General features: G+C 47.2%; 1 pseudogene; it reads right to left on the bottom strand.

The window, feature by feature from the left end:
* Nucleotides 1–2088: 2088 nt before the first annotated feature.
* LOC144103266 (uncharacterized) overlaps nt 2089–26067 on the bottom strand; it is a 75502-nt pseudogene continuing 51523 nt past the window's right edge.

Genomic DNA, 26067 nt, shown 5'->3' with positions numbered 1-26067 from the left:
GGCGTAGGAGGAGGAGGGGGGAGATGTTACTTTTAGTCCATTCTGAGGCATTAGGAATACGGCCCCTGGAGCGATTGGCTTGAAAGTGACCGGCGGCTGCAAGAGTGACGCCCTTGTCATTGGCACTCAGCCGTGAAGGAAGACAACGGCAAGGAAGCGGCAATCGAACGCGGCCTCGGTACCGTGACAGCGACCGGGACAATTTTGCGGGCCTGGTCAGCCTAGACATCGTGTCAGACGGCGGCTTAAGAAGCTGCAGTGTGGGTATAACCGGAATCTTCCGTGAACGAGAGGTTCTGTGCGGTGCGCTCCCGTCGAAATTGCGTTTGGAGGCGTCCTTGAAGATAACACCGCTGAGGAGCAAGAACCCACATCAGAGGCCTTGTTTGGCTGGAGGACGGGCGCTGGCACCGGTTCAGGGCCCCTTTTAGGCAAAGTAGGGCGAGTGACAGTCGCCGTGCTTGGTACGGCTCCCGCCGCTTTGGCGTTCTCATCCTGCTTCGTGCGACCTTTAAAGGTGTATCCAGACGACGGACCACGGACCTGTTTTGGCCCGCGGACTAGCGATCACGTGGGGTTTCGCTTCCGGTCTGCGAGGTCCGCGCATGGTCCGCGGGCCGGATCGCGCGAGAAATGCGAGAGCATTTTTTCTGGCGGTGGACCACGGACTTTTAAGCCTATTCGCACACATCGAGTCTGGCAACCACACCACACTGGTCTTTCCCGGCTCGGTGCTCCCGGCAGTCGAGGCGACACCAGCGAAAGTAGTTTTGTTTCCACTGTTAACCTGTCAACGTGGTCGGACGACGCTACGTTTCACTTTTTAGCCTTAGTACAGCTTGATGGCTCGTTCATAATCGGGCATTCGGCGGCGACAGCGAGCGAAATTAGTAGCAACGTCGGCGCTTGCGACGTACACAGATATGGTTAGAAAAAAAAAATTGATGCGGTCTACGTGCCATAAGCGTATGCACTATCATATACGCTAAACGCAGGTATTTTCCGGCACGCTACAGCACTTCTCACATCTACCACTTTTAGTTCAGCGTATGCAAACACACACGGAATGATACGCTCAGCCTTGTGGCGCCATCTAGTTTTTAGGACGGGTAACTATTTCTGTCAACAAACATACGCTCCGCTTAAGCCTAGAAGGGGCACAATCGTCACTCTAAATAAAAAATAAAGCAAATATTTTACTCATACGTCTTCATATAGGCGAGGTGAGACCAAGCGAGAAATGGGTGCGCCATTTATTGCCAGTGAACGCAACAAAAAAGGCAGTAACAACGAGGAATCCAGTCCGAAGCGAGTGGTCCAGCTTGGAAGCGCGCCGCCATATTTGCCTCCGCGGGAATGCTACCTCCTCCTCGCCGCGGCATAAATCTGTGCCGTACCGATCGAGCTTTCCGCTGGGTATTTAGGCCGAATCACCCCGCGGCCGCGGATTCCGCTTGTTCTCGCCGCCGAATGTCGAAGCGTGAGACGAGCGTTGCTGAAGGGTGATCACAGAGGCTTGGCCCGCCTTGTCGTCTGCTCTTTTGGTCCGTCGTGTGGATGCTGTCGACGGCCAGACCCGGCCGGGCCACGCTCGGTCGACCCCACGTGACCGGTCCGCAGGCCAGTCCGTGGCCCGCCGTCTTAATACACCTTAAAGGTGTATCCAGACGGCGGGCCGAATTCCGGACCTTTGAAGAGGCGGGGGTTGGCGAGCAGGCTTGGGTTTTCCCAAGAGCTCTTTAGCATCAGCTGGCCGCGGCATCGACGTCGCAGCAGAGGCCTGTTGAGCTGTTGACTGCCGTGACGAGGCTGACGGGGATGCCGAAAACGGCGGCACGCATGCTTCTGCAGAGCGTTCCGCGCCGTCAGATCGTGGTGGCGCCAATGTCAGAGAGGGGCGATGTGATGGGTACAGGGCGGACTTGGTCGCGGGCAAAAACGAAGAAGTGCGAAGGGGCACGTCCAAAGAAGCGGAGACGGCAGATGTGGGAGCAGGACGTGCGGCAACGCTGGTGTTGAGCCTACCTGCTGTGTCGTGAAGAGGGACGGCTGGGTCGCGGAGTCTGGGGTAGAGTGGCGGAGATGCGGTCAGGGGCTGCCGAGGCGGGCAGGGTTGTAACAAAGCTGCGTGGGCGAGAGCGAGGCTGGGCCAGCTGCTGGTGGCGGTGCAAGCGGGTCTGCGCCGTCGTAGAGCGACAGTAGGATGTAGCAGGCGCCGAAGTCCGACCAGACGGCTGCGCGCAGCTCATCGTATGGCCGGCAGCCTAAGGCAGGGCAGACGAGTCGGCGCAGCAGGTCGGGTGGAAGGATATCGCAGAGAGCTACGTGTTTGAACGGCTGGATGGTGATGCCATTCAGTTACATGGCAGCCTCGAACTGAGCGAACCACCAGCCGACACTTTGAGGTCGGAACGTCGGTAGCGACGGGTCGAAGGCTAGGTCCTGCCAGCCCCCCATCCAGGAACGCAGCTGAAGGAGAAGATGCGGCACTACGGGTCAGCACAATGTGGAGTTCGCCCAGGAAGGCGACCGCGGTCACATTTATTAAGGGCTGCCGGAGGGGAGATAGCTGCGCAGCGGCGGCGGCAGCGTACGGCCCTGGCGAAGGTCACGAGCTGCGCAGCGGCGGCGGCAGCGTACGGCCCTGGCGAAGGTCACGAGCGTTCTCCAGCGCGTTATGAGGACATTTCGTCCTTTTGGCATTTCGCCGCTGCCAGCCATGTTTTTTTTTTCATTCCCGAAATAGCGAAGGAGGTGGAGGACTCTAGCCATATTTGGGGTCACTTGCCGAAGACTTCCTCTCTGCTCCCAGCGCTGAAGGTTCATGTTATTGAAGCTGTGACCATTGGAAGACTCGAGCGCGCTCACAGATGCGATACAGACGGTGGCACTAGTGGCACTACGCCCTCCAATCTTCGCCGAAAAATGGATGTAAAGACACTGCCCAGATTTCGCATGCGATTAAATTGTTGTGACTACACAGTTCGATAAGTGTCATCAAGCAAAAAGACTAAGCTAATTACGTGGATTAAATTATCGTAATTTTTATTACATGTGATAGCAAATCGTTTTTGGATGTCTTCAACCACTGGCCGAGGGTATATATGCTAAGATTTTACAATGGGTCCAGTCACTAATCCTCCTGTTCACATACAAGCCAGTGAAAGCTATCGTTCCAGGAATTAAAAACATTTGTCTGATGTGAATGTCCTGATCGCGCAATGCTGCTTTAACCCATTATCCCTAAGGCATATAAAAAAGACATCCACGGCAGTCCCGCCTAGTGGGCCTCTTACCAACTTGAGTGTACTGTATGTACTATCTATAAGGCTCGAATAGGGGAAAAAAATTGAAATTTTTATAGAAATTCATCGGAAGATTGCCTAAAGACAAAATAAATTTAAATTCCTCTGAACTTTAGGCTAAAGTGAGCCTATAGGTAGTCTACAGACAAGAAAAGAAACTTGTTTTTGTCTGAGGCACAAACGTAGCGTATTGACTGTGATAGACAAACGGAAACTGAAACTGTTGCAGACTCTGGTCTAAAAGAACGCTAGAGATTAACTATAGACAAAATAAAGGTGAAATTGTTATAGAATTTAGTTCAAAGAAGTATATAGGTTGTCTAAAGACAAAAGGAAACAGAAATTTCTTTAAACTTTGGTCCAGATTTTTATCGTGATACTCTCCCAAGAGAAGAAAAATTAAAACTGTTATACACTACTCTATAGAAAGCCTGTACATTGTCTCTAGACAAATTGAATATTGAGACTGTTGTAGACTTCATTCTTTAGGTAGTCTATACACAAAAAGAAAAGTCTAAATGATTGCAATAGACACTATCAAGAGTGTACGAATAGTCTGTAGACCAATTTTATAAGGGGCCTTTTTTTAGTCGCATCGTCAGCAAGATTTCATTGAGCCAGATCTACTGAGAACTGATGTTAACGCGCAGTTTCTGCAACCGGCGGACAAAGAAGCAGGCAGCAGATTCCCGGGGCTTTGCACGTGCTACCGACGGTTCGTTAAGGATTTCAGCAATGCCATTACATTCCTGATGCCTGCGAAGTTATATGCGGCAATCAGTTGGGAATCTGCATGATGTGAAACGGTTACGGAACTTCACCGTTTGTTTACTGCCATTGCCTGTGCATGAACACTTTGAGGAAGTATCTGAAACCGAGATACCTATGCTTGCAAGCAGTGTCGGCTTTGGTGCCCTTCCTGGACAAAAGAGAGAATGCTGAGAAAGAGTCAAAGCGTGGACCAGATGCTATTTGCAGAAGCCAGAGGCTAACTATCCTACGAGAGACGACTGCCTTGCAGTAGCCTGGGCCACGTAAAACTTCTCGCCATACTTGCATGGCACGCCTTTCACGGTTGTAAGCGATAAGCACTCGTTGTTGCATGTTGGAAAAGAACGCAAGAAACGACGAGGACGAAAGTCACACACGAGCGTTATTTTTACAAATGCAGCGAATACAGTTTGCACGGTTTTAAATCCCTCAGAATTCGTTGTGCTGGCTTGCTAGTTCGAAATGCCCTTTTGGCCACCTCGCTCAATGGCGCCTATGGCTCAAGAATTTTAGGCGAGCGTAGTCTTCAAGACCGGGCGCAAGAACTCCAGTTCTCATATGGCTGCCATGAGCCCTTGTCGACGTACCTCTGAAACGAGGCCATGACAAGGCCTTCTTTGGACTCATCTGCAGCATAACATTCGCGTAGGAGCAGAGCTCTGACCATGACCTTTACGACCACTTCGAGCACCGGGAAGGCAGGACGTCTTCGCCTCCTGCAGCACTGCAGAGTACGCTATCCTCCTGTCTGCAAAATGGAATCGTCAAAAATTTCGTGCACAACTAAGCCTGTTACCTTATCGCTTTTTCTAACGGCCTTCGAGAAGAAATTTTCGACGCTTTTTCTGAAGAACCGAAAGCTCGGCAGCTCGGCTTTACTCGCGCCTTCCCCGGAATTCTGGACAAATATTAATGGCTCGGTCTTCCAGCTGACGTCGCACTGTGCACCAAAACTGAAGAGTGCACTAAAGATCCGGCCTAACAGTATGACGCAATGACTAAATGAGTTAATGACCATACGTGCGGAATTGATCATTCTCGATTTTCACAGATCCTTGGTAACGCTCAGTTAAACTTTCCTGCCCTCCTACTGATGGGAACGGCGGCTAGCAGTACGAAGAGCACTTCAGGTCTTCGTCCGGCGACACGTTGCCGGTTGGGGCAGCAATTCCAACTTCTTACGACAAAACTTATTTATTAAAGACGGCGCTGACATAAAAAGGCAGGTGAGCAAAAAGGCAGTTTAAAAAATGGCAGTTTAAAAAAAGGCTGATAAAAAAGGCTGTTAAAAACGGCCGAGCTTGAAACTCGGCGCGCTCGTCCCAAGACGTTGTTTCCCACGGGTTTTAACCCCTTCGATAATTGGGCGGAGCTTGAGTAATCTAGCTCTCGCCCAATTTTAACCAACCGCAGTGCAGTGGCACCGTATGTTCAAGTGGGCGCAGCCCAGGGCTCGCCGGTCCGAGCCCAGAGGACCTCGCTTCTCTTGGAACGTGCTGGGCGCGTGACTCCGCGTACGCAGCTCGCTGCATGCGCATTCGATCCACCGATTGCCACCCGTCGGAACAGAAAGTATTAGTGCCGCAGCTCACCCTAAGCGCGGGCGTCACGCCTCGACGTACATTCCTCGATTTCCCCGGGCATGATCGCCGCTCCTGGTAACAGGTGCGGGAGGTGTCCCATCGGCCCTGTGGACTTCCACTTAACACGCTCATACTATTTTCCACCGAGTAATACAGCGGTTAAGAAATGCACCGCTGCCCTGCGATGGCAGGTGCTGCCACCGGTCGAGCTTGCTCGAACAAGTTTGCACTTCCTGAGCAACCTCTCACGTCCAGTCATCAATTTAGCTTACACCTGCCACGCTAGGCAGTTTGCTCACAATCAGGAGGGCAGGTTGTGATCGTGCTAGAAGGTCACGTCCCCTACGTGACCAACCAAGTGTGGTTCTCCGGTGACATATAGCTCACAACACCGACGCCGACGAAGCTGTATTTTCTACAGCACGGGATTCTAGCGCTACCGCGTTAAAAGTTGCAACTACAAGCGTCGAATACCACCATGAGACCTGTAGATTTTCTACAGCGAAGTAGATGGCCAACAAGCCCGTTCCAGCAAATCGGCATGTTTCCCTGGGTACAAAAGTTTCCGCGACGCCAGTTACAGGAAAAACATATATTGTAGCTCCAACACACTACCCAGTCACCTGATTATGTTAAAGGAGGGAGGAGCATTTTGGCCTTTAATGCGTTCACCTAGTATCAGGCGACTGTGTAACGGGGTGGAGCTACGATAAACGTTCTTCCTAGAACTCGCGTCCCATAAACTTTTATCCCCAATAGTACTTTCTTGGCCCTTTCGCTCCCACCTTCTTCCCTTCCCTTACGGTGTGGTTAGGAGTCCACCGAGATATGCAAGACACTTACTGTGCCATTTGCTTTCCTCAAAAACCAATTTTTGTTTTTCACTTTTCCACTTCGGCATCTTGTTAAATGTGGCGAGCAGTTGCTACTTGCACTGATTACTTAACTCTGTACGCTGACGCGAAAGCGTTACCCAGTCATAGCGCTGAAGAAGTTGCCGAATTCTCCGTTGAAACATCCTCCGTCGCCTCGGTGCCTCCAAAATTTTGGGAGAAGGAAGCTGCGTTTACTCCTGAGCTCACCCAAGCCATCTTGCGCTACAGCGAACGAGCCACGGAAAGTCATGTGCGTATCATACACAAAAAGATGAGCTAATGAAACATCTAATGAAAACGATCGCAGACATACTCTCCACGTATGTGTACGCTGAACACAAGACCTGGGACACCGGTTTCCTCTATGTGATCTTCAGCAACACCGCGGTACAGGGAAGCGCCAAGATGGCGCCTTTAGGCTTGTTAACGGCACACAAGCAATGCCCACACTAGAAACCATGCTTCCAAACATTACCGCAGAAGAGAACGTCGATGTCAGCCCCACTTTCAGCGTTCTGAAAAAGCCCGATTACTTGGCCCACTACGGATCAAAGACCAGCAGTCGACCGATGCTAGACGATGCAACTTGCGAAGGCGCAACACGGAATACAATCCCGGAGACAGTCAGGCTTGGACGCACAATAGCCACCGCGGATTCAGGGAAGCAGTTTTCCAACGCAGATGCTGTGTGCACAAGAATCATCGTTGATTAGATGAACTTCACTATGAAGTCGTCGCTGACGGAATGAGCGCGTCCAAGCAACGCCAAACACGCTCGCTTAAAGGCTTATCATGTCTGCTGAATGGCGCTTTCTGTTTCCATTCTCAATGTTTATTATTTGTAGCGATAGCTGCTCTACTCCAGCCAATTCGCGAAGTCAGCGTGGCTGCGAGCTGAGCAGTGGCACCGCTGCTCCGCCAGCTGGACGCATGCGCGGAGTGACCTCAGAGCACGAAGCTGGTGTGCGCGCCCCGCGCCTACATTACGCTAGTATTTCGAGCCTTCAGCGCGGCGGCGCCGTGGCCTCCGTGGCAGCTGGACGCATTGGCGGAGTGACCTCAGAGCACGAAGCTGGTGTGCGCGCCCCGCGCCTACATTACGCTAGTATTTCGAGCCTTCAGCGCGGCGGCGCCGTGGCCTCCGTGGCAGCTGCCGGCGGCGCGCCGCGCCGGCGAAGCCGACTGGCGCAAAGAGTGGAGAGGGGGAGAGTGAATCCACGTCCAGGGGCGAAGCCGAAGGAACGCCCAGCGAAACGCAGCGGCGGAAGACTTGTTGCATTTCTACTGAGCGAGTTCTACTCGGCTAGCTGCAGCTGCCGCGTCACTGCAGGTTTAACCAGAGCTAAACCACAGTCATTTTTCTGTACTTTGCGTGTTTTCTTTTCGGAGAGCATTCTTTTTTTTTAAAGCTTTGGATCGATGTTTCTTTGATAGGGTAGTAGCGACACAAAGCTTTATGCTGTTCGGTTGTTTGTGCTCAAAGCTTCCGGCTCTCGGTTGCAGTCAGATTTGACTCGAATGATCGCTGCCAAGCGAATCTGCTTCCCATTGTTTCATACTGTTGCGCTGACTTTCAGCCCGTATCTGGAAAGCTCCTTGCCACTTGTAAATTGAGCGTGACAGCATTACGCATTCCGTTCTCCGACTTATACGGAGCACTTATACTACTCTCGCAGCAGGCAATGCTCATTTTTTGTGTGCGCAAGGCAGCCCAATAGAAATTTTGGAAGATCTTCGAGGCTTTTCTGATTACAAATCTGGCGTTACGAATATGCAACAAAGTAGATACCGAGAACGTCCCGACAACATGCTATGGAAAGACCACAGAAAAAGTGCCAGATACTTCGAGCGAAAAATTCTCCCGAAGAAGGGCCAGAAATGTACCACGTGTAATTTCGGTTCTCCGTTAGGATTCCTACGACACAGAGGCTGGGCCCAGGCTTGTGGCATGCCGTTAAGTACTGAGTACCCTTCTGTAGCTGAGTACCAAGCGCTCAGACAGCATTGATTGTTGAAAACGAAGTGTCTTGCTTTCTTTTTTTTTAGTGCACGTATTTGTGCTGTTGAAGCTTAATAAACACAGTGAATTCTGGTTGTTCTCCTATGTTACCCGTACAAATTTATCAAGTAGCTTACGCTGCGCGCCGACGTCAAATGAATGTGTGCTTCGAAGAAGAATGATAAAGAAATACATAGGCCTCAATGCCTTGTTGATGTTGATGCTTACGACTTATAAAATTCGGAAGGGTCTGAGGGCAGCAAGCGCGTGAATGAGGAACGACATCACTTTGGGAGTATTGGCGATTGGTGTGTAGTATGCGACGGCGATGAGGACTCCGCTGTCGACCTGCTCTGTGTAAGCATGCGTGAGACTTTCAGCGCCCGTGCCGCGCAAGAACATTTGCGTCCCCTCAGGCAGGCACCGATGGCTTGGTGCTGCGATTGCGATGCCTACAAGCCAATGGCGTCGCAGGTAGAGCGAGACGAACGAGCCCAGAAAGCAATAGATTTCTTTTTGTCACGCGTCTAGGGCTTCGATCACTTGTCGCTTGATTTTTTTTCTTCGAAGGTGCCGCGCGAAATGTTTACGCAGGACGACGCAGTGAACCCGAAAAGCAGAGCATTGTGCACATTGCAATGCAAAACAGCAGCTAAAGAAGAGCACATTATGACGACTTGCAGGCGTTCTTTAATCAGACCTCAACCCTTTCAGCTGCATTACGGTCCGGGAGCTCTTGAGGAGTGCAGTGTGCATACAATAGAACAGGACCTGGCCGTCAACAATGACTGTCTAGGATCCGATGGTGCGGAGCACCTTCTATTGGTTTATCCCCCAGACCCACGTGGGCGCTTGGAAATAATATATTCACTCACAGTCAAGAGATGCGCGAGATGCGCTTGTAAAAATCCAGTGAGAGCATAGTTTCTAAAGGAAAATGCGGGAACAATTTCCCGGAAGTGCACTGGACCAATATAATGCGTTTCACAAATATTTAAAATTGAAACCATCTGCAACGGTTGTGAGCGGTGTTTAATTTTAGCTAATTAGGCGACAAATGGGGCTAGTTGGTATAACATCGCTGTAGTACAAATGCGCTGAGTTTTACAATCACATCACGATACAGGACTGGAAGAAGCGCAGTTATCAATGGAATGTTATTGTGCAAAATCGGACATATTAAGAAAAAGGATTCAGTCAACGAGCATGCGTAAGATTCGTAATCTTAACGGCTATCGCTCATAAGTGCACAAACTTAAATTCCATCCAACTTTTAATGCTTCCGGAATGATGATTGCTGATAAACTTTGACACATCTTGAAACCAACATAAAAATTATTTTAAAACTCATCGTACCACACCTGGCTCGGCTCCTTCAGGGTGAGTAGGGGCAGTTGCTAGCGTTTTTAAGTACGCATCAAGGGGAGCAGGCAGTCGAAAGATGGAAAGCGTTGATGAGAAAGGCGGTCTCCATATTGCGCACAAGCAAACAAGCACTGTTGCGCTGTGCCCACCTGTTTCCAAAGACCAGCCACGAAGCGAAACAGGCCAATGCTTTACTACAAATTTCTTTGCGCCACCAGCGACGCAAGCCCCATAGGCGAAGCCAAAAAATCTTAACGAAAGAATTCGGCAACATAAAAAATGGCTGTGGTTAAGCTCAGGATAATACTGGAGTGGCGCGATTCACCTGGCTTCACTCTCTCTCTCCCCTCTCCACTGTACCCCACTCGGTTTCGCTGCCACGGTGGCCACGGTGCCACCACGTTTAAGGCTCGAAATTCTATCGTAATGTAGGCGCACCGCGCACGCCAGCTGCATGATCTGACGTCACTCCGCGCATGCGCGCAACTGACGAGGCGGGCGGCGCCTGCTCCGCCGTCGGCACAGTGGCGAGGAGCGCGGCGCGCACACCAGCTGCGGGATATGACGTCACTCCGCGCATGCGCACAGCTGGCGGAGCGGTTTTGCCACGGCTCAGCGCGCAGCCACGCTGACCTCACGAAGTGGCTGGCGTAGTTTAGCTATCGCTACAAAACGACGCCCGCAAATTCGCAAGAGAACGCAATACTTCACCTGCACATTCCGATGACTCAAACCACAGAATTGACTTCGACGAAGCAGCATCCTCGGAAGCGACACACATGACCCAAGAAGGCTATTACTCGAATCCTGGCACTTTCAAACTCACCCGAACAACATTAACGCACAGAAGAAAACGCGCTCGCAATACCTGTTCATGAACTTCGCTTTGCAGCTCGAATAAGGCAAGTCGCTGTTGGCCGTCTTCGCACAGTCCGACAGCGTGACTCACAGCCTTAACCCCTCCTTATTCCCTTCCCCGCGATTTTCGCATCACCGCTTTTCTTTTTTCTGCCTCCGGCTCCTCTCCATGCATACTTAAAGGTGCTAGATACTTCCCCTGTCACCCCAGAAGAAGGAGCCGAGCCGGCTACGAAAGGTAGAGTTTTAAAATTCGCTTCTGGGTAGAGATGTGTCAAAGTTTATCATAAGTCATCAAACCCAACCAGACAGCTAAATGTGACAAAATGGTTAGTTTTAAGTGAGTAGTGATTCCCGACAAAAATTACAAAAAGCTTGACTTCAGAGTGCGTCTTGCAAATCGTTGTACGAAATGAGGTTAAAACCTTGTTCAAAGAGCGCGCTTGCGCGGGAATGATGTATATATGTTGCTCAATTATCAGAATAAACCAGTTAAGTCCAGCGGTGTTTTGTGTGTGCGTCGTTGTTCTTGAACTGCGTCTGTTTTGCTGGTTCCACCATTTACGCATCATGAACCAACTAGTCCAGCAATTTACTCTGTTCAATGAGGTACATCGTGGGAGAGCATTTAAAACACTAAAGCCCACATTCCTCGGCCAGATTGTTTGCCTCATGCATTACCACGTTAGACAGATCGTCCGGCTTCAACAGACACTATTTTTTGTTATATACTATGGGACAAAGCCTTGTTTTATACCTTGCTATGGGAAAATGATGGGGTTTGTCGGCACAGTTTTGGTAACACCGGCGAACAGCCTGCGAAAAAAAAAGTAACTTTGTGAGACTATGTTAGTAGCAATCCGCTTAGACTGAGTCTTTAATGGCGAGGATCTTTGTTTCCGTCAGTTGTCAAAATTGGCACATGCTTCACGGATTACAGAAGTCCTTGGCTGTGGAGAGGTGGCAGCCGAACTGGTACGCATCAGTGGGGTTGGTGAAGAAAGGTATTCTACATACCTGCAGGAATACACGAAGAAATTTCGACATAATATATCGAGACAGAGAAGCTGATGTTAGGAGAACCGCAAGAAACTGTGACGTCAGGGTGCCGCATTGCTTTTGATGCTCTGCGGCTGACCCCAAGGACGTGGATTCGATCCCTGCCGCGGCGGTCGCATTTCGGTCAAAGCGAACTGTTAGAGGCCCATGTACTGTGCGATGTGAGTCCACGTGAGAGAATTGCAGGTGGTCGAAATTTCCTGAGCCCTCCACTACGGCGTTCCTCATAGCCTGAGTTGCTTTGGAACGTTTTACCCATAAACCATACCAGACCAAGAAAAAAAAACATCAATACCGCTCTCGCGTTTCAAAGCGCAGAGCAATGGTGGGCTATAATGGTAATTTGTGATCATGACTGCTCTAAAATTTTGCGCCATACGGCGGGCTACAAAAGGTTACTCTTACACCAAATCCGCATGAAACAATTTTTGAATATTTTTTCTATTGCTTTCGCTCTTGTAAATATAACGTGAATCGTTGGCTAGGCGCGCGTCCTTGCCTTACAGAGTGCAGTTTCCGTTATTGACTGCAGTAAGAAACTGGAACATTCGCGTCGTTTATTGCAGCCATTTAGGCGCCTACTTATAAGCATAGCACTCACACTTGCAACGATCCACCTTACGCGCATTGCATATTGCACTACGTATAATTGCGATGGCGGCTGTTAAAGAAAACCGCTAGATTATATTGTCTTTTAGGCAGCCCACCAAGTGTGATACAGTGGCAGCGCTAACAAATACATGCGTACAGATGGGCATGAAGAGTTATACTCACAACATGGGAAAATTAGTGTAACAGGCACTGTTTAGTTTTGATAAGCCTGCGACGAATCTAAGAACCATACGTTCAAGCCTCATAGATATAGGGAACCTGCGCTGCAGTTGATCTATTCTGCAACTAAAAACTGCTGCCGTCAAACGCCTTGGGCCTGGCAGAAGGTGAAAAAACAACCTGAACGATTAGATGACCGCGGTGGTGGATAGCATTCACTGCCGAGCTTTTCTCGGCGCAGCCCGGACAGCTTACGTACGGCACGCGTGGCTTCGACAATGCGCAGCATCTCAATCTAATAAGCGCAAGAAGGCGATGTGGAAAAGCATTACGCGAGCACTAGAAGCTGCTTGCTCCACTCCATAGGTTGAGTGCTCCGGCGCTGCCATCGACACGGCAAAACTTTGGCGCAAGTTTCCTATGCACTGCGCTTTATTTTCTGCTTTCTTTTTATTGTTGCGAGTGCTTCTGTTTAGATAAGTCCCTTGGTATCTCTAAAAGAATAACTGAACAACCACACGACAAACAGTACGTTTGCAGGATTGCATGAACTCGTCTGGACACTAGGCCCCGAGAAGTTGTTTTGCCGTGCCATTAGAAAGTCTACCACTAATTACGGCACAGACGAAATAAGATGGCTCAGCATCAACGTTCGCAAGCTCTCGTCGCAAAGAAGCCCTTGCAATCTCCCGTCCAGCTGCCTGAAATGAAACCAGCGGTGCCAGCCAACTGCCTACACTCGTGATATTTGCGTAAGGGCAGTTCACTTCTGCACGCCAACTAAGCTGCCTGCGGACGGTCGCCCAGACCCCTCAATTCGGCTTCCCATGGAATCTACATGGCTGTCAAGACAAGTGGCTATCCTGCATTCTTTGTTGGTACATTTTAGTCCAATCGAATTGCGCCGCCTGGACGACGAGAATTTGCCGTGGCTACCAAGGCTGGGGGAAATTCCGCTGCGCGATGTGCACGACGCTGTCACTGCAGCTGTGCAAGCGGCTGAGCGACAACGATTGTGCCTCCGGCGCATAGCTTGGCTGCACGGCTGGATATCGGGACAGCAGCGGTGTGAATTTTGGCAGATCTTTAGCCTCAGGCTGGAGCCTGATTGGGAAGGGTGTCTCATGCTGCTGAGAAGGTTGATGGACGCGCTGCGGCATGGCGTGCAAGAAGCGAGACTGTTTTGGAGAGCTCACGGTACTGCACTCACCGCCGGCATCCACTTACCACAGCATAGTGGAGTGCACGTGGTCCTGTGGCCGGGACAACGTGTCCTAGCTGTGCACTGTGTAGAGATCGAAATGCAGCAGCGAGTGCGGATCGCGCTGCGTGTGGCATTTGGTTACAACCCTTTTCAGCTCCCTAGGATGCAAGACAACTTCGACGTGACCTACCTAGTCGCTGACCGTGTCCTGTACGAGTCGCTAGCACAGCGAGAACGGGAGTCGGACTTCCAACGACGCCGAAATTCTTCCACGCATATCCAGGATGGGAGTTCTGCGCTTTCTTCTTCGATAGACGGCAAGTATACACACGACTGTTACTCAGACCTGATTCTCCTGAAATAACTTATGGGCTTCTAGAATATACGTGGTAACTACGTATTACCATTTATCTATCTTCTTGTAAGAAGTGAAATGAAATTTTTACGCTATAGCGTATACAGCTAGTTCGGCGGAAAGTCGTCGGAATAGTAATTGTCGGCACGGCGTCTCGGCAATAACCGGAGGCTGCGTAAAAAATTGTATCATGGTAACTTGTGGCTCTAGTGATTGATGATTTATTGGTGCGTGATAGACAATGAGTTAATGAAATCACTAATTAATTGCAAAATGATTATTTGAAACATGAAAATGACAAATCGAAAAATCAGGTTCGAAGGTGTCAAGATGCTCAGAATGTAAGGCCAATGCTTGATGACGCTCATTAAGAACATTTACAGTGTGTAATTGATCAACTGTTTATTAAAACAAATGAAAAATAAGAAATGAGTTCAAAGGTGTCAAACTGATCACAGCGGAAAGCCTAATCTACTACGCTACTTTGTCCTCCAATTTTGCTTTTCGCATCAGCCTATATATATATATATATATATATATATATATATATATATATATATATATATATATATATATATATATATATATATATATATATATATATATATATATATATATATATATATATATAAACTGTCGGGATTTTTCGAAGAAATCGACCTACAAGATAACAAGAATGAGCAGGACTTTGTCGCGCATAAGCGACATGCTTTCAGCAGATTTATTTTATTAAATAATTTTAAGCATCCCTTTTCATGTTCGCTGCCAACGTTCTTCATGCATTCTGAGCATATGTATAATTTCAAAATTCTTATACCCATGCTACGTAGGAGCCGCCGCGCTTGCGCAGTAGTTATGGCACTCGGCCGCTGACACAAGAGACGCGGGTTTGATCCCGGCCGCGGCGGTGGACTTTCGATGGAGGCGAAATTCTAGAAGCCTGTGCACTGAGCGATGTCAGTGCATTTTACAGAGCCCCAAGTGGTCGAATTTTGCGAAGCCCTTCACTACAGCATTCCTCATAATTTAAGTCGTTTTCGGATTTTAAACGCCGTAAACCAAAGCAAGCTAAACTGTGTTATATGTGCCCTGACGGCAGTAAAACTTCGCGGGGTCTGCGATGCGTGGCTGAGCGATGGATGGATGAGGCTGAACCTTTTAAATCGGGCAGTGGCTCAAGCCACTTAGCCATGACTGGTAAAACTTTACACTTGTCTTGATTTTAGCCACCAATCAGATAAGCTTCACATATTGCAAGCGCGCAAAACGACGAGGGACGAAGAGAAGAATGCGCAAGACACAACGCGGAGGACCACACCAAATCAACATACGTAGGAACAACACAGGCACCAATGTGGGTAACTTTATCTGGCATCGGATTTTTCTTTTTTCGACTTTTAACCCAATCGAGGAGCGCGGGAAGGCATAGGGACCAACTAGCCCGCCTTTGCCTTTTAAATCAGGTAAGCTTCGCTTGGTTACTTCTTTCCGCTTTGCTGCGCCATCTGTCGTCGCAGAACCGACTTTCAAGGATCACTCACGGTACTGCCGCACCAGGCGTGTCGGGAACATCGAACCCATCACAGACTCCAAAAACTTTCGCAGCCGACAGCACGTACGAATGCATCTGAGTCGAAATGAGCTCAATACTTGGAATGGCACTCGGACTCGACAGACTCCCAAGGTGCTACACGACACCTTCAAAGCGCATTCGAATGTTCAGCTTGTTCACGCTGTTGTGCAACGAAGAAGTCTGCCCTCACCGTGGTGACGCTAGAATTACAGCGAGACCGTAACGATCAAGAGAAGCATTTAAGTGCAGTGTGTCATGTTTTTCAGTACAACTGCACCGACCTTCATGTCCTCGGAAGGTCGGTGGCTGGGCGAAAACATCACACGTGCTAGGCATCGGTGTGAATATATTCGCTCTTCTTTCTACCTTATCCGTATTCAAAACAAGCAAAACGAGGGGCTACATTTCATATCCGCACACTTCCGCACTGACCAGCAATAGACGCGTCCCAAACAATTAAATTTCAATCGACGATGACTCCCCTCGCGACGACTAGGCCTAGCGAGACCGCAGGTTTCAGTGTGTGATTTTGGTGGTTCTCACGGACCAATTTACAAGTTTTAGATGTTGAAATTGACCATCGAGCGTAGTTGAAAAATGAAAATGAAATTGTTTTTTTGGGGTGAAGGAAATGCGCAGCATCTGTCTCACATATGGGCGGAAATCTGAACCGCACCGTACGGAAAGAACAAAGCAAGAAAGACGTGCCGTAGTGGACGGCTCGGAAATAATTTCGACCAACTGGGGATCTTTAACGTGCACTCACATCGCACAGCCGACCCGCCGCGGTGGCTCAGTTGCTGACCCGAAAGACGCGGGTTCGATCCCGGCCGCGGTGGCGGAATTTTTATGAAGGCGAAATTCTAGCGGCCCGTGTACTGTGTGATGTCAGTGCACGTAAAGGAACCCCAGGTGGTCGAAATTTCCGAAGCCCTTCACTACGGCGTCCCTCATAGCCTGAGTCATTTGGGACGTTAAACCCCAATAAACCAAACCGAACATCGCACAGCCTACGGGTGCCTTTATCGTTTCACCTCCACCGAAACGCGGCCGCCGCGGCCGGCTTCAAACCCGAATAATACGGCTCAGTTGACGAGCGAATTAACCACTGAGCCACCCCATCGAGCCAAGTTTTGACAACAGTGACCTGAAATCGATTTTTGCTGACGTTGCATAACGCGCATACAATGATCTGCAAGCGTCGATGTGACCTAGACCGCCCAGCAATGCTTTATGCGGACTGCAGCACCCGTCGCTGTTGCTTGTGGCCTAAAAATTTTCGTTTTAATTAATGCGAATGCTCGCCGAATATACTTCTGGATAATGTAATTTAACGTCATCTATTGCTCACGTCGAAGAAAGCAGGGACAATTAGCGAGCGGGGGCGGCCCTACGGGATGACAACCACCCGGTTATGAAGTGTTTCTCAGTCAGGCGATCGCATCCACGCTTCCCAGATTGTCGCACCCCCAAACAAGAATCGGTCCAACCGGTAGAAAAGCGGACCAGTATTAAGGCGAGAGCATTTAATGGCTCATACTCGCGTCCGTCCGTTACATGTTAGGTCCCGTGACCTTGCGATATCACGTGATCTCTCTTCCACGCTGGCATCAGCGGCTCTTCCTCTCTGTCGTGAAATCAATTTAAGCGCGGGAAATTCAAACCAGTCCAAAGAGTCGCAAACGGCTTTCGCATTCCCGCAGTTAAGAGATATCTAAGTGCTTTCAAAGGATTTTTATAACTAGCGCAGATTTACTTTTTATGCAATGTGATACGCAGTGATGTTAACGCGCGTAGGATTGCAGTGATCCTCATCGGCGCACTTCTGGGAAACTTTAACGCTCACGCGATTAAATGTGCACTTGTGTACTGTTCTCTTCAAGTAATCACTGAACTAGTACATAGCCAATTCGCTAATCTAATGGCAGGGAAAAGCGAGCAGTCACGCGGAGCGGCTGTCGGCGGAGAAAAGCAAATGCGACGGCTATTGGCCGGTGCGGTACTCGGAAATTTCGAATGTCTAGGCGGAGCTCCGTCGATTGGAATATTACCTCAACTGAATGCTGCCGAAAAATTACGTGAAGCAGCCTAAGTTCTGCCGTCGAGTCGAATGACTCGTTTGAAAGGGGTTCGAAACGCCCCGGTAGGAGGAATATTATTAATTGGTAGTCTCTTCAAAGTTAAAAATTTCTGAAATAAAATCTCCACGTTTCCAGTTTCCTTTCATTGGCTACAAATAACACATTGGTAAAACACCTTTTTTAATCCGGGTGGAACGTTCTTTCTTGCCTAAGGTGGCCTCTTATAACAAGCTCAATCCAACAATGGCAATCACAAAACGAGCCGACAGCATAATTCACCGAGATCTTCTTCAAGAAAGATAACCCCAAAGTGGAAAAAATTTAAAGCGCACCAAGGACAACGAACAAGGAAGACCAAAGAAAACACGCAGGCACTCGCCACTGGGCATTTTTTAAAAAAACGTACAAAAAGAGAGACGAACCAGAGACAAAACAAAAGCCTTCACGCAGACGCATCAGGATAATTGTTCATGCAGGCGAGTCAAGATAAGGAAACTCCTTTTCATGCAGAACCACCATGGGGTCGGCAACAGAGGTTTGTTGTATTGCTTCTGGTTTTTTCTCTCTTTTCGTGCGTTTTTTGAATAAACGCCCCATCGCAAGTAAGCGCTTGTGTTGTTTGGCCTGCATTGTCGGTTGTCCTCGGTGCGCTTTATATCTTTTCCATGATGCAATACCAACTAGCTCAAATGTCGATTCTACTTCAGTTCATTATCCTTCAATGTTCGAAATCAAGGCCTGAAGTTCTAGGGCGTCGTATTAGTCACTGCCATCAGGCACATTAACGAGGGCAGTTATTATCGCATAGTTTATACTGCACGAAAAGAGATTATTACCGATGAAGCGCAATGAACGGAGACAAGACCACATCTGGTGTTGAATACCCGAACACATCGGAACGCAGGTGATTATGCTCCCTTAAGGTTGGAAATTACAAAAGTGCAGGAAACCTGGACGCTATCGGAAATAATCTGATATCTTTTGCAACCGTTTTTGCAAATACCAGGATCTTGCGAAACGGAACATCTCTTTTGAATGTGAACGGTGTTTGAGAATTACATATACGTATTTTTGTTTTATTAATTGTGACGGAAATATTACAGTACATTGCGCCTTGCATGTGAAATTTCTTGAGGCTCAGACTCAGTGTGTCGTAGAGCTCCATTTGCTGTTAGGCGATTTGTAGTCTATGCTTGACGGTAAAACACTGTGTGAAAAATAAGGTGTAGGGGCTCTTTACGAGCAACCACTATGTGAAAACAGGAGCCTAGATAGGCGTGGGCAGTGTTCAAAATATATAGCTCTGCAGCATACAATATCAAGACATGCGCAGGTAGGACTTACCTTTAGCGCTAAACGTTAGGGGCTAAGGGAGAGTTGACAGCACAAATACTAGGCATCAGCTGACATCATTCGCAGATAACCACGCATCCATGTGGGCAACGTACACGTGCCTGAGAAGTATCAGCTCCTAAACACCATGCGATAAAGTGCTTTCCGATTTAAGAAGTTCACTTCCGTTTTAGAAAGATAAGCACTTAGCTTCCTTTACCACTCCTGTCTTTCAAGCACCCTTCCCACTTTCTAATCCCTTGAGCTTGGCGCACGATAACCTTAGTTTCTTATGCGCCATGAAACACAACACAACAAAAACTTTCTAATCCGCATTAACGTAATAAAATGTGCCTTCTTATAAAGGGAGCACAATCTATTATATTTCTACTCTTCTATGACTGCATGCCTACCTCAATCAGAGAAGACACGTGCAATTTCTGTAACTTAGGCACTCCCAGAAAGAGCGTGCGATAGTGGAAGCCTTTGTTATGCTCGCGGAAAGGCATGACAGGCGGATGTCCCTTGCCGTCCTTCCCTGTGCAGCGGTAATGAAAACAATCAGCTACCTTCGTTGCCAGATTCTAGGCTTTGTAGAGAAGGCTCCTGGTTCCCCTCTTCAGTAATGACAGTCTTTGTTCGATTTTCTCTTGCACACAGCACAGTAGTGCAATTCTGAAACTGGTATAGTCTGATAACCCGCTACCATGCTAGTGAAAACTGTTATAGTGCAAAGCAATCTTCCGACCGAAAATGAAAGCAATACAACAGCTGTTTCGGTGCGGATTGCAAGACGTTTGGTTCCGCTTTTCTTTTTTTTATATATAGAGTTTACATGACCTAATAGCGCACTGAATAATGGCGGTCACTTCAGAAGAAAAGACGATAAAGAAGAATTTCAACTTCAAATAGCTACAGCAACAACTATTATGCATTCCTGGAAGCAATAGATACTGCGAGAATAACTGCCAAACAAAGACAAAGGAGGAAAGGTAAAAAAAAAAGGCTGTAGTTTAGCTCTGGCTAACCCTGGAGTGAAGCTACAGCTGGACGAGTGGAACTCGCTCAGTCGAATCGCAAAGACAGTCAGTCGTTCGGCGCTCCATTTCGCTGGGCGTTAATTCTTCATTTTCGTCCCGGGACGTGGTTTTACTCTCTCCTCCCTCGGTTTCGCCGGCGCGCTGCGCCACCGGCAGCTTCTCCGCATCACGTGACCAACCACGTGATCAACAACGCACCACGTGAGCAACCACGTGACCAGCCACGGCGCCGCCACGGTGACCATGGTGCCTCCACATTGAAGGCTCGAAATGCTACCGTAATGTTGCTAAGGCTACAACAATGAAATTCAGTTGTCCGAGTACAGAACGATTAAATTTTGAGCCAACTAGTGTCCCCCGCCGCGGTGGCTCAGTGGTTAGGGCGCTCGACTACTGATCCGGAGTTCCCGGGTTCGAACCCGACCGCGGCGGCTGCGTTTTTATGGAGGAAAAACGCTAAGGCGCCCGTGTGCTGTGCGATGTCAGTGCACGTTAAAGATCCCCAGGTGGTCGAAATTATTCCGGAGCCCTCCACTACGGGACCTCATTTTTCCTTTCTTCTTTCACTCCCTCCTTTATCCCTTTCCTTACGGCGCCGTTCAGGTGTCCAACGATATATGAGACAGATACTGCGCCATTTCCTTTCCCCCCAAAACCAATTATTATTATTATTATTCAACTAGTGTTCGAATGCTTCGTGATTAGCTAGAGAAGCTACTGATAACGAAACAAGCTCTTCCAGATTTTGAGGACTCGATGTTGCCTTGAAAAATTGAAAGTGCTTATTCTGGAGGAGGGGACTTGAACCTAAGTATACCGTGTAAAGGTTTTAACATGAGGCAAGGCTATTCCAGCCCCAATGAATGGCAAATAATGGCAAAAGTTTACAATGATGTCGATTTGTATTGTAGTTCAAATTGGAGCCTACTACGTAGTACAGTAAGAACTGCTTATTTTACGTACCGCACAGCTAATGTGATAAAAAAATTACAGTTTTTTCCACACAAAAAAGGCTGAAAATCTGATGGTCTGTAGATAATGACAGAACGAACCCTCGGCTACACTCTGGCACATAATGCAAAGCATGACACATCTCAGAAACCTAGCACTAGCTGTGTGAGGTGCTAATTCAGACATTAAAAAAAATTATGACAATAGTAAGAGAGAAAATAACAAATGGAATACCTGACACCTTCAGGACGATGATAGCCCCCGGAGAATAAATGCGTCAGCAACGTTAAGGAAAATGAACCTGAATTTTTGTATGATCATCAGGAAAGGCTGAAGCTTGGTGGACGAGTTTTTTAGCTGCAGGTTATCGCTTTAGCAGTTGCCTGTGTTTGAATTGCCCACTCTCTTTTCTAGATATAGGAACTTTAGTTGTTAGTAACTTTAGTAATAGGAAATTTTATGGATACATAAGAGCAATAATTTTAAGAAGCAGACGGCTATCGTACCACAAGCCACCAATTATTTAGTAGCGCTACAATTCGCATTTAGTTACCTACTAGTTTTCTAATACATTTGAAAGGGGGAACCTGCACAGGTTGCGGCTATTTGCCTAAGTTGAAATGTTTGTCATCCGCTAGCTGGGTTCACTAAACACCGCGTGGCCGAAACTGAGTTCGAGCACTCAACCACGGCGCATCTATGCCACATATAACTTCCTCTCCCTTCTTCTTCCTTTCCTTTAGTGTGCGGTTTATTTGAATTGAATATTATTTCTCAACATTTATACAGAGCATGTTTAAAACAACATCTGGATCCATAGCTAAGATCTTGTTGGGACCCATGCATGTCAAATCTAGTGAAACTAAGTGCAGTCACAAGCTATTCACATTGCATATGATAAAGGCTTTTACATTGAAATAGAAAATATAAATTTACTTAACGAAGGTGTAAAAAGAACACACACACACACACATATATATATATATATATATATATATATATATATATATATATATATATATATATATATAGATATATATATATATATATATATATATATATATATACAAATATTACGTCTGCAAACAATCTGGCATACAAAGAAAAACAAATTGCAAAGAGAGTATACTCTCATCACTGTGATTAATAATATTTTTTAACGACTGGAAAATTACTGCTTTGCTTCACGTCATCTTAATGGACATTCCACAGCTTTGTCCCCACATGAGCTGTCCCCCATGAATTACCCCCATTTTGTTCGTATTAGTATGCCATCGACCTTTGTCCTTTACAAGCATCAAAATTGCCTGTGTCATCCTCGAAAAGTTTGGAGTACTGTGGTATTTTTTCTTGCGTTCCTTAGAAGACGACGAAGTCTCCTTGTTCAGTCTGTTTAAATGAATGATAACGACCATTAAAACCAAGCGAGGTGCTGAAGTTAAATTCTGCCGATTATAGTAATTGCTTCAACTCAATGACATCAATGTTGCTTTGGATATAAGATTTGTTTCAGGCATCTAGATTCAGAGAGAATAAAATCGGTAATGGATAATGGTCAGTAATGGCTGCTTGATATACGTAACACACACTAGATGATGGGTCAAAACTGCAGTGTGTAAGATGCAGTGATTTTGATGAAAAAGCAATCACTCGTGTAGGGCCGGTAACCACCTTAATAAAACCATGATTCTAACAGATTAGAATATATCACGCTAATTTCATTTAAATAGACAATGTTTAAACAACTTCATATTTAAGGTAGACAAGTTCATTAGTAACGATTGAAAGTGGTTCAGAAACGACGGTATTGTACTGTTTGGTGCCCGATATACTACAGCAAATGTAATATTCAGACCCTGAGCAACGAAGATATTAAAATCAGCCCAAATTGAATTTTTAACTTCGAAAGCAGAGAGTACGACAACGAAGATTTTACATATATTAGCCAACTCCTCCACCTCCAGTAGCAGGGTTTCTATTACAGGAAAAAGAAATCGCAGCTTTTAATGTTGAGGACTTTACCTGGTTGTAGCCAACTTTCTGAAACGGGCTTATATTCAAACGTAAACGAATGTTCGTCAATACGACTGCAGACGTTGTCAATTTTCTTATTCAGACTGCAATCATTACAACGAAGCAGAGATGCACATGCATTTTTTTTTGCAAATTGAACTGCTAACTGCACACTGTTCATGGCATGTTCTCAGATTAGACTTAACATATGAGAGTTAGGCCGCGCTTGGAATGAATCTGAATCACGTTCGAGTTTTCCGCCTTCCTAGCAAGAATTTTCACGGTGGGGACCCAGGTGTACTTCCAGTCTTTCTCACGCTTTCATGCAATAGCTTTTCCAAGTAGGATCTTGTATTCGGGACAAATATGCTCATTAATGTTGATAGTGTTGATTCCATCGTAGCGGAAGTCCTCCGGAGACAAGCTCAGTTCTTTTATCCGCAAGCAGTATTCTGTTGTGGACAGAGCGGGATGTGGGCTGCATAATTTTCTTGCGCTTTCCGAGCACGCGATAAACGACATCGATGTGAGTACTCGATATTTGAACACCGCGCTTTTCTCCAAATTGCGTGAGTGCATCAGCACGGTTTTCATCAGTCTTGAGGGGGAGTCCTTTGATTCCAATGTTCTGTTGTCTTGAATACTGTTCTAATTCCACTACCTCAGTTTTTGCACTTTCTAGAGCTGTTCTGAGGTCACCGCTTTTTTTTTCGAGTGCTTGCTGTTCCTGCTTCATGTCTTCAACGGCGGTCTTAAAATTCTCAAGCTTCTCCTTTATGAATGACAGCGGCAGCCTAGTGTTATGCAATTCTGTTACAAGGTCAGTTTTGTGATTGCCAACTTTACGGAAAGTTGTGATAGCATCTTTGGACTTATTTAGTAGTTGATGGTTGCTTTTCTCCCATTTCAATGCAGACACATCACGCAGGGCAGCCCAGGCACGTTTACAAAAATGTGCAAGGCACGTACCTGCGCAATGAAATTGACTGGTCCAACGGTATACGGTGTCGAAGTGCGTGCCTGAGCTGCCCGCAGTTGTCACCGAAAGTTAGTTCACCGGACGTGAGACTATTCCACAGCCTCTTGTTCTCAGAACTAATTAGTGACAGCTAAAAATTCTTGAGACGTGCCTAATACACCAGTTTCATTTTATGCTTGCCAGTTGTTGGCAACCTGACCCTCTCTCGTCCTATATTTTAAACCCTCATTAGTGTGTCAACACTTCCTATGTGTTGTCCCTGGCTTTAAGCAAATAACAATAGGAAATTCTTAAAGCAGTTTTGAAGCGTAGTTATTTGAATCGCAGGGACACAGTAAATGGGTAACACTTTTTGCACATAATGAACCAAACAATAAGCCAAATAATAACCCCCTTAGTCAATCTAGTAAGCGTGCACACGCAGAATGAAGGCATGAAGGCAGTCGAATGGGTAGAGTGTATTTTGTATAGAATTTTCTTATAATGTTCGTTCTAAAGACATACGGCTGAAAATTGCCAAATTCACTCGCGTAATTAAAGAAGGAGGACACTGTCGATTTGCCTTTAACTCTTTCGGGTGTATCCTACATCAGCTGCGTACCGCGTCGCGGCTGCGTATAAGCGCTACATGGAGCTGAAAACTCCCATTTTGTTTGCATCTACCAGAGCAAGGCAACAGCTGAAGGAAAATTTTCATCCCGCCAGGAGTAGGTTCCCTCTGTTCTTCTTCTTCTTGACGGCGAATTTCCCGTTTTGTACAGGCTGTACAATACACTTGCACATAGGTGGTAACTCGTTCATTCGACGTCCATGCCATTCGTATATTACATGAGCCCTGAGTTGGGGCACATCTGCGATTGCTACCTTGTTCGAACCCTTGTAAAGCCGAGATAAATTTCATGTAACAATTTCCTGTTTGGGACATTTCCAGTTGACGCTAGATTCTTTCATTCTCCACGCACTTGCAGCGGATGCAACTGACCGTAGGTTTGTTGCCTGTGAGACATGCGGCCAAGGCTTCAATTCGGGCCAGGAGCTTGAGCGGCACTTGCAGAGCGAGCACTCAGAGGAACAAGCTGTTCCCTTGTGGAGCACCGACGAGACGGAGGAGTTCCCGTAGAGCTTCATCGGTGATCGAGGAGAAAGAAAAGGGCCCTCAGTTCAAATTTGTCAACTTTACCGGTAGTGCCATCTGCTGATTGTTTGCACGGACGTGACGATGGTTCTTTCCTAATAAAGATGATTTTAGGTGCCTTTGAATACACGAGTTATAACAGTTACAAGAAACGGTGAAGGGCGAACGTTTGGGAGTTTAATAGACGCATGCTTGGTGAGGCCTGTATTCAAGATTTACACATGGGACGAAATGTGCATCAAGTGCAAACATTGTGGCAAGAAAGGTGTAAAAAACAATGGGGTTGCTGACCTAAGCAAGTGTGTTCATTGCTATGAACCTGTTAATTCAGCCCGAAGGAATAAGGCAGTGATAAAAACACAGCAAAGGAGTGGCGCACTGCGGGTTGTGTTTTGTGTTTTTTTTTTGGGTGCTCGTGCCATCACACTGCGATGACCTGTTGGTAGTAAAAAGCAAGAGGCGACAAACCAAAAAAGAACGAAGAAAAACAACGAAGAAAACACGTGATCAAAAGTCAAGCTAAACAAAACACATCATAAAATGCTGTGGCAAACACTTAAATATATGAAACCACTAAAAAGCAAACTAGGAATAGAAAATTAGAAAACGCCAGGAGCACATGGTAGAAACTAAAAGCCGCCTAAGAAGGCAAATATTAATAGTTGTAAAGAAATCATTAAATATTTTAAAAGATAACGAGGAGGAACTAAACGTAACTCGAAGAAACCAGCCCCGGACTTTCGCTCTGGAGGCAAAAGCCATCCCGTGTTCGCATGCTTCCCAGAGAGTACTCTTCTTTGGGTAAGAAACCTAATTAT

The sequence above is a fragment of the Amblyomma americanum genome, chromosome 9, assembly GCF_052857255.1.
Source record: "Amblyomma americanum isolate KBUSLIRL-KWMA chromosome 9, ASM5285725v1, whole genome shotgun sequence".
NCBI classification, from domain to species: Eukaryota; Metazoa; Arthropoda; class Arachnida; order Ixodida; family Ixodidae; genus Amblyomma; species Amblyomma americanum.
The sequence above is the reverse complement of the archived record's forward strand: the minus strand, read 5'-3'. Positions and strand labels throughout refer to the sequence as shown.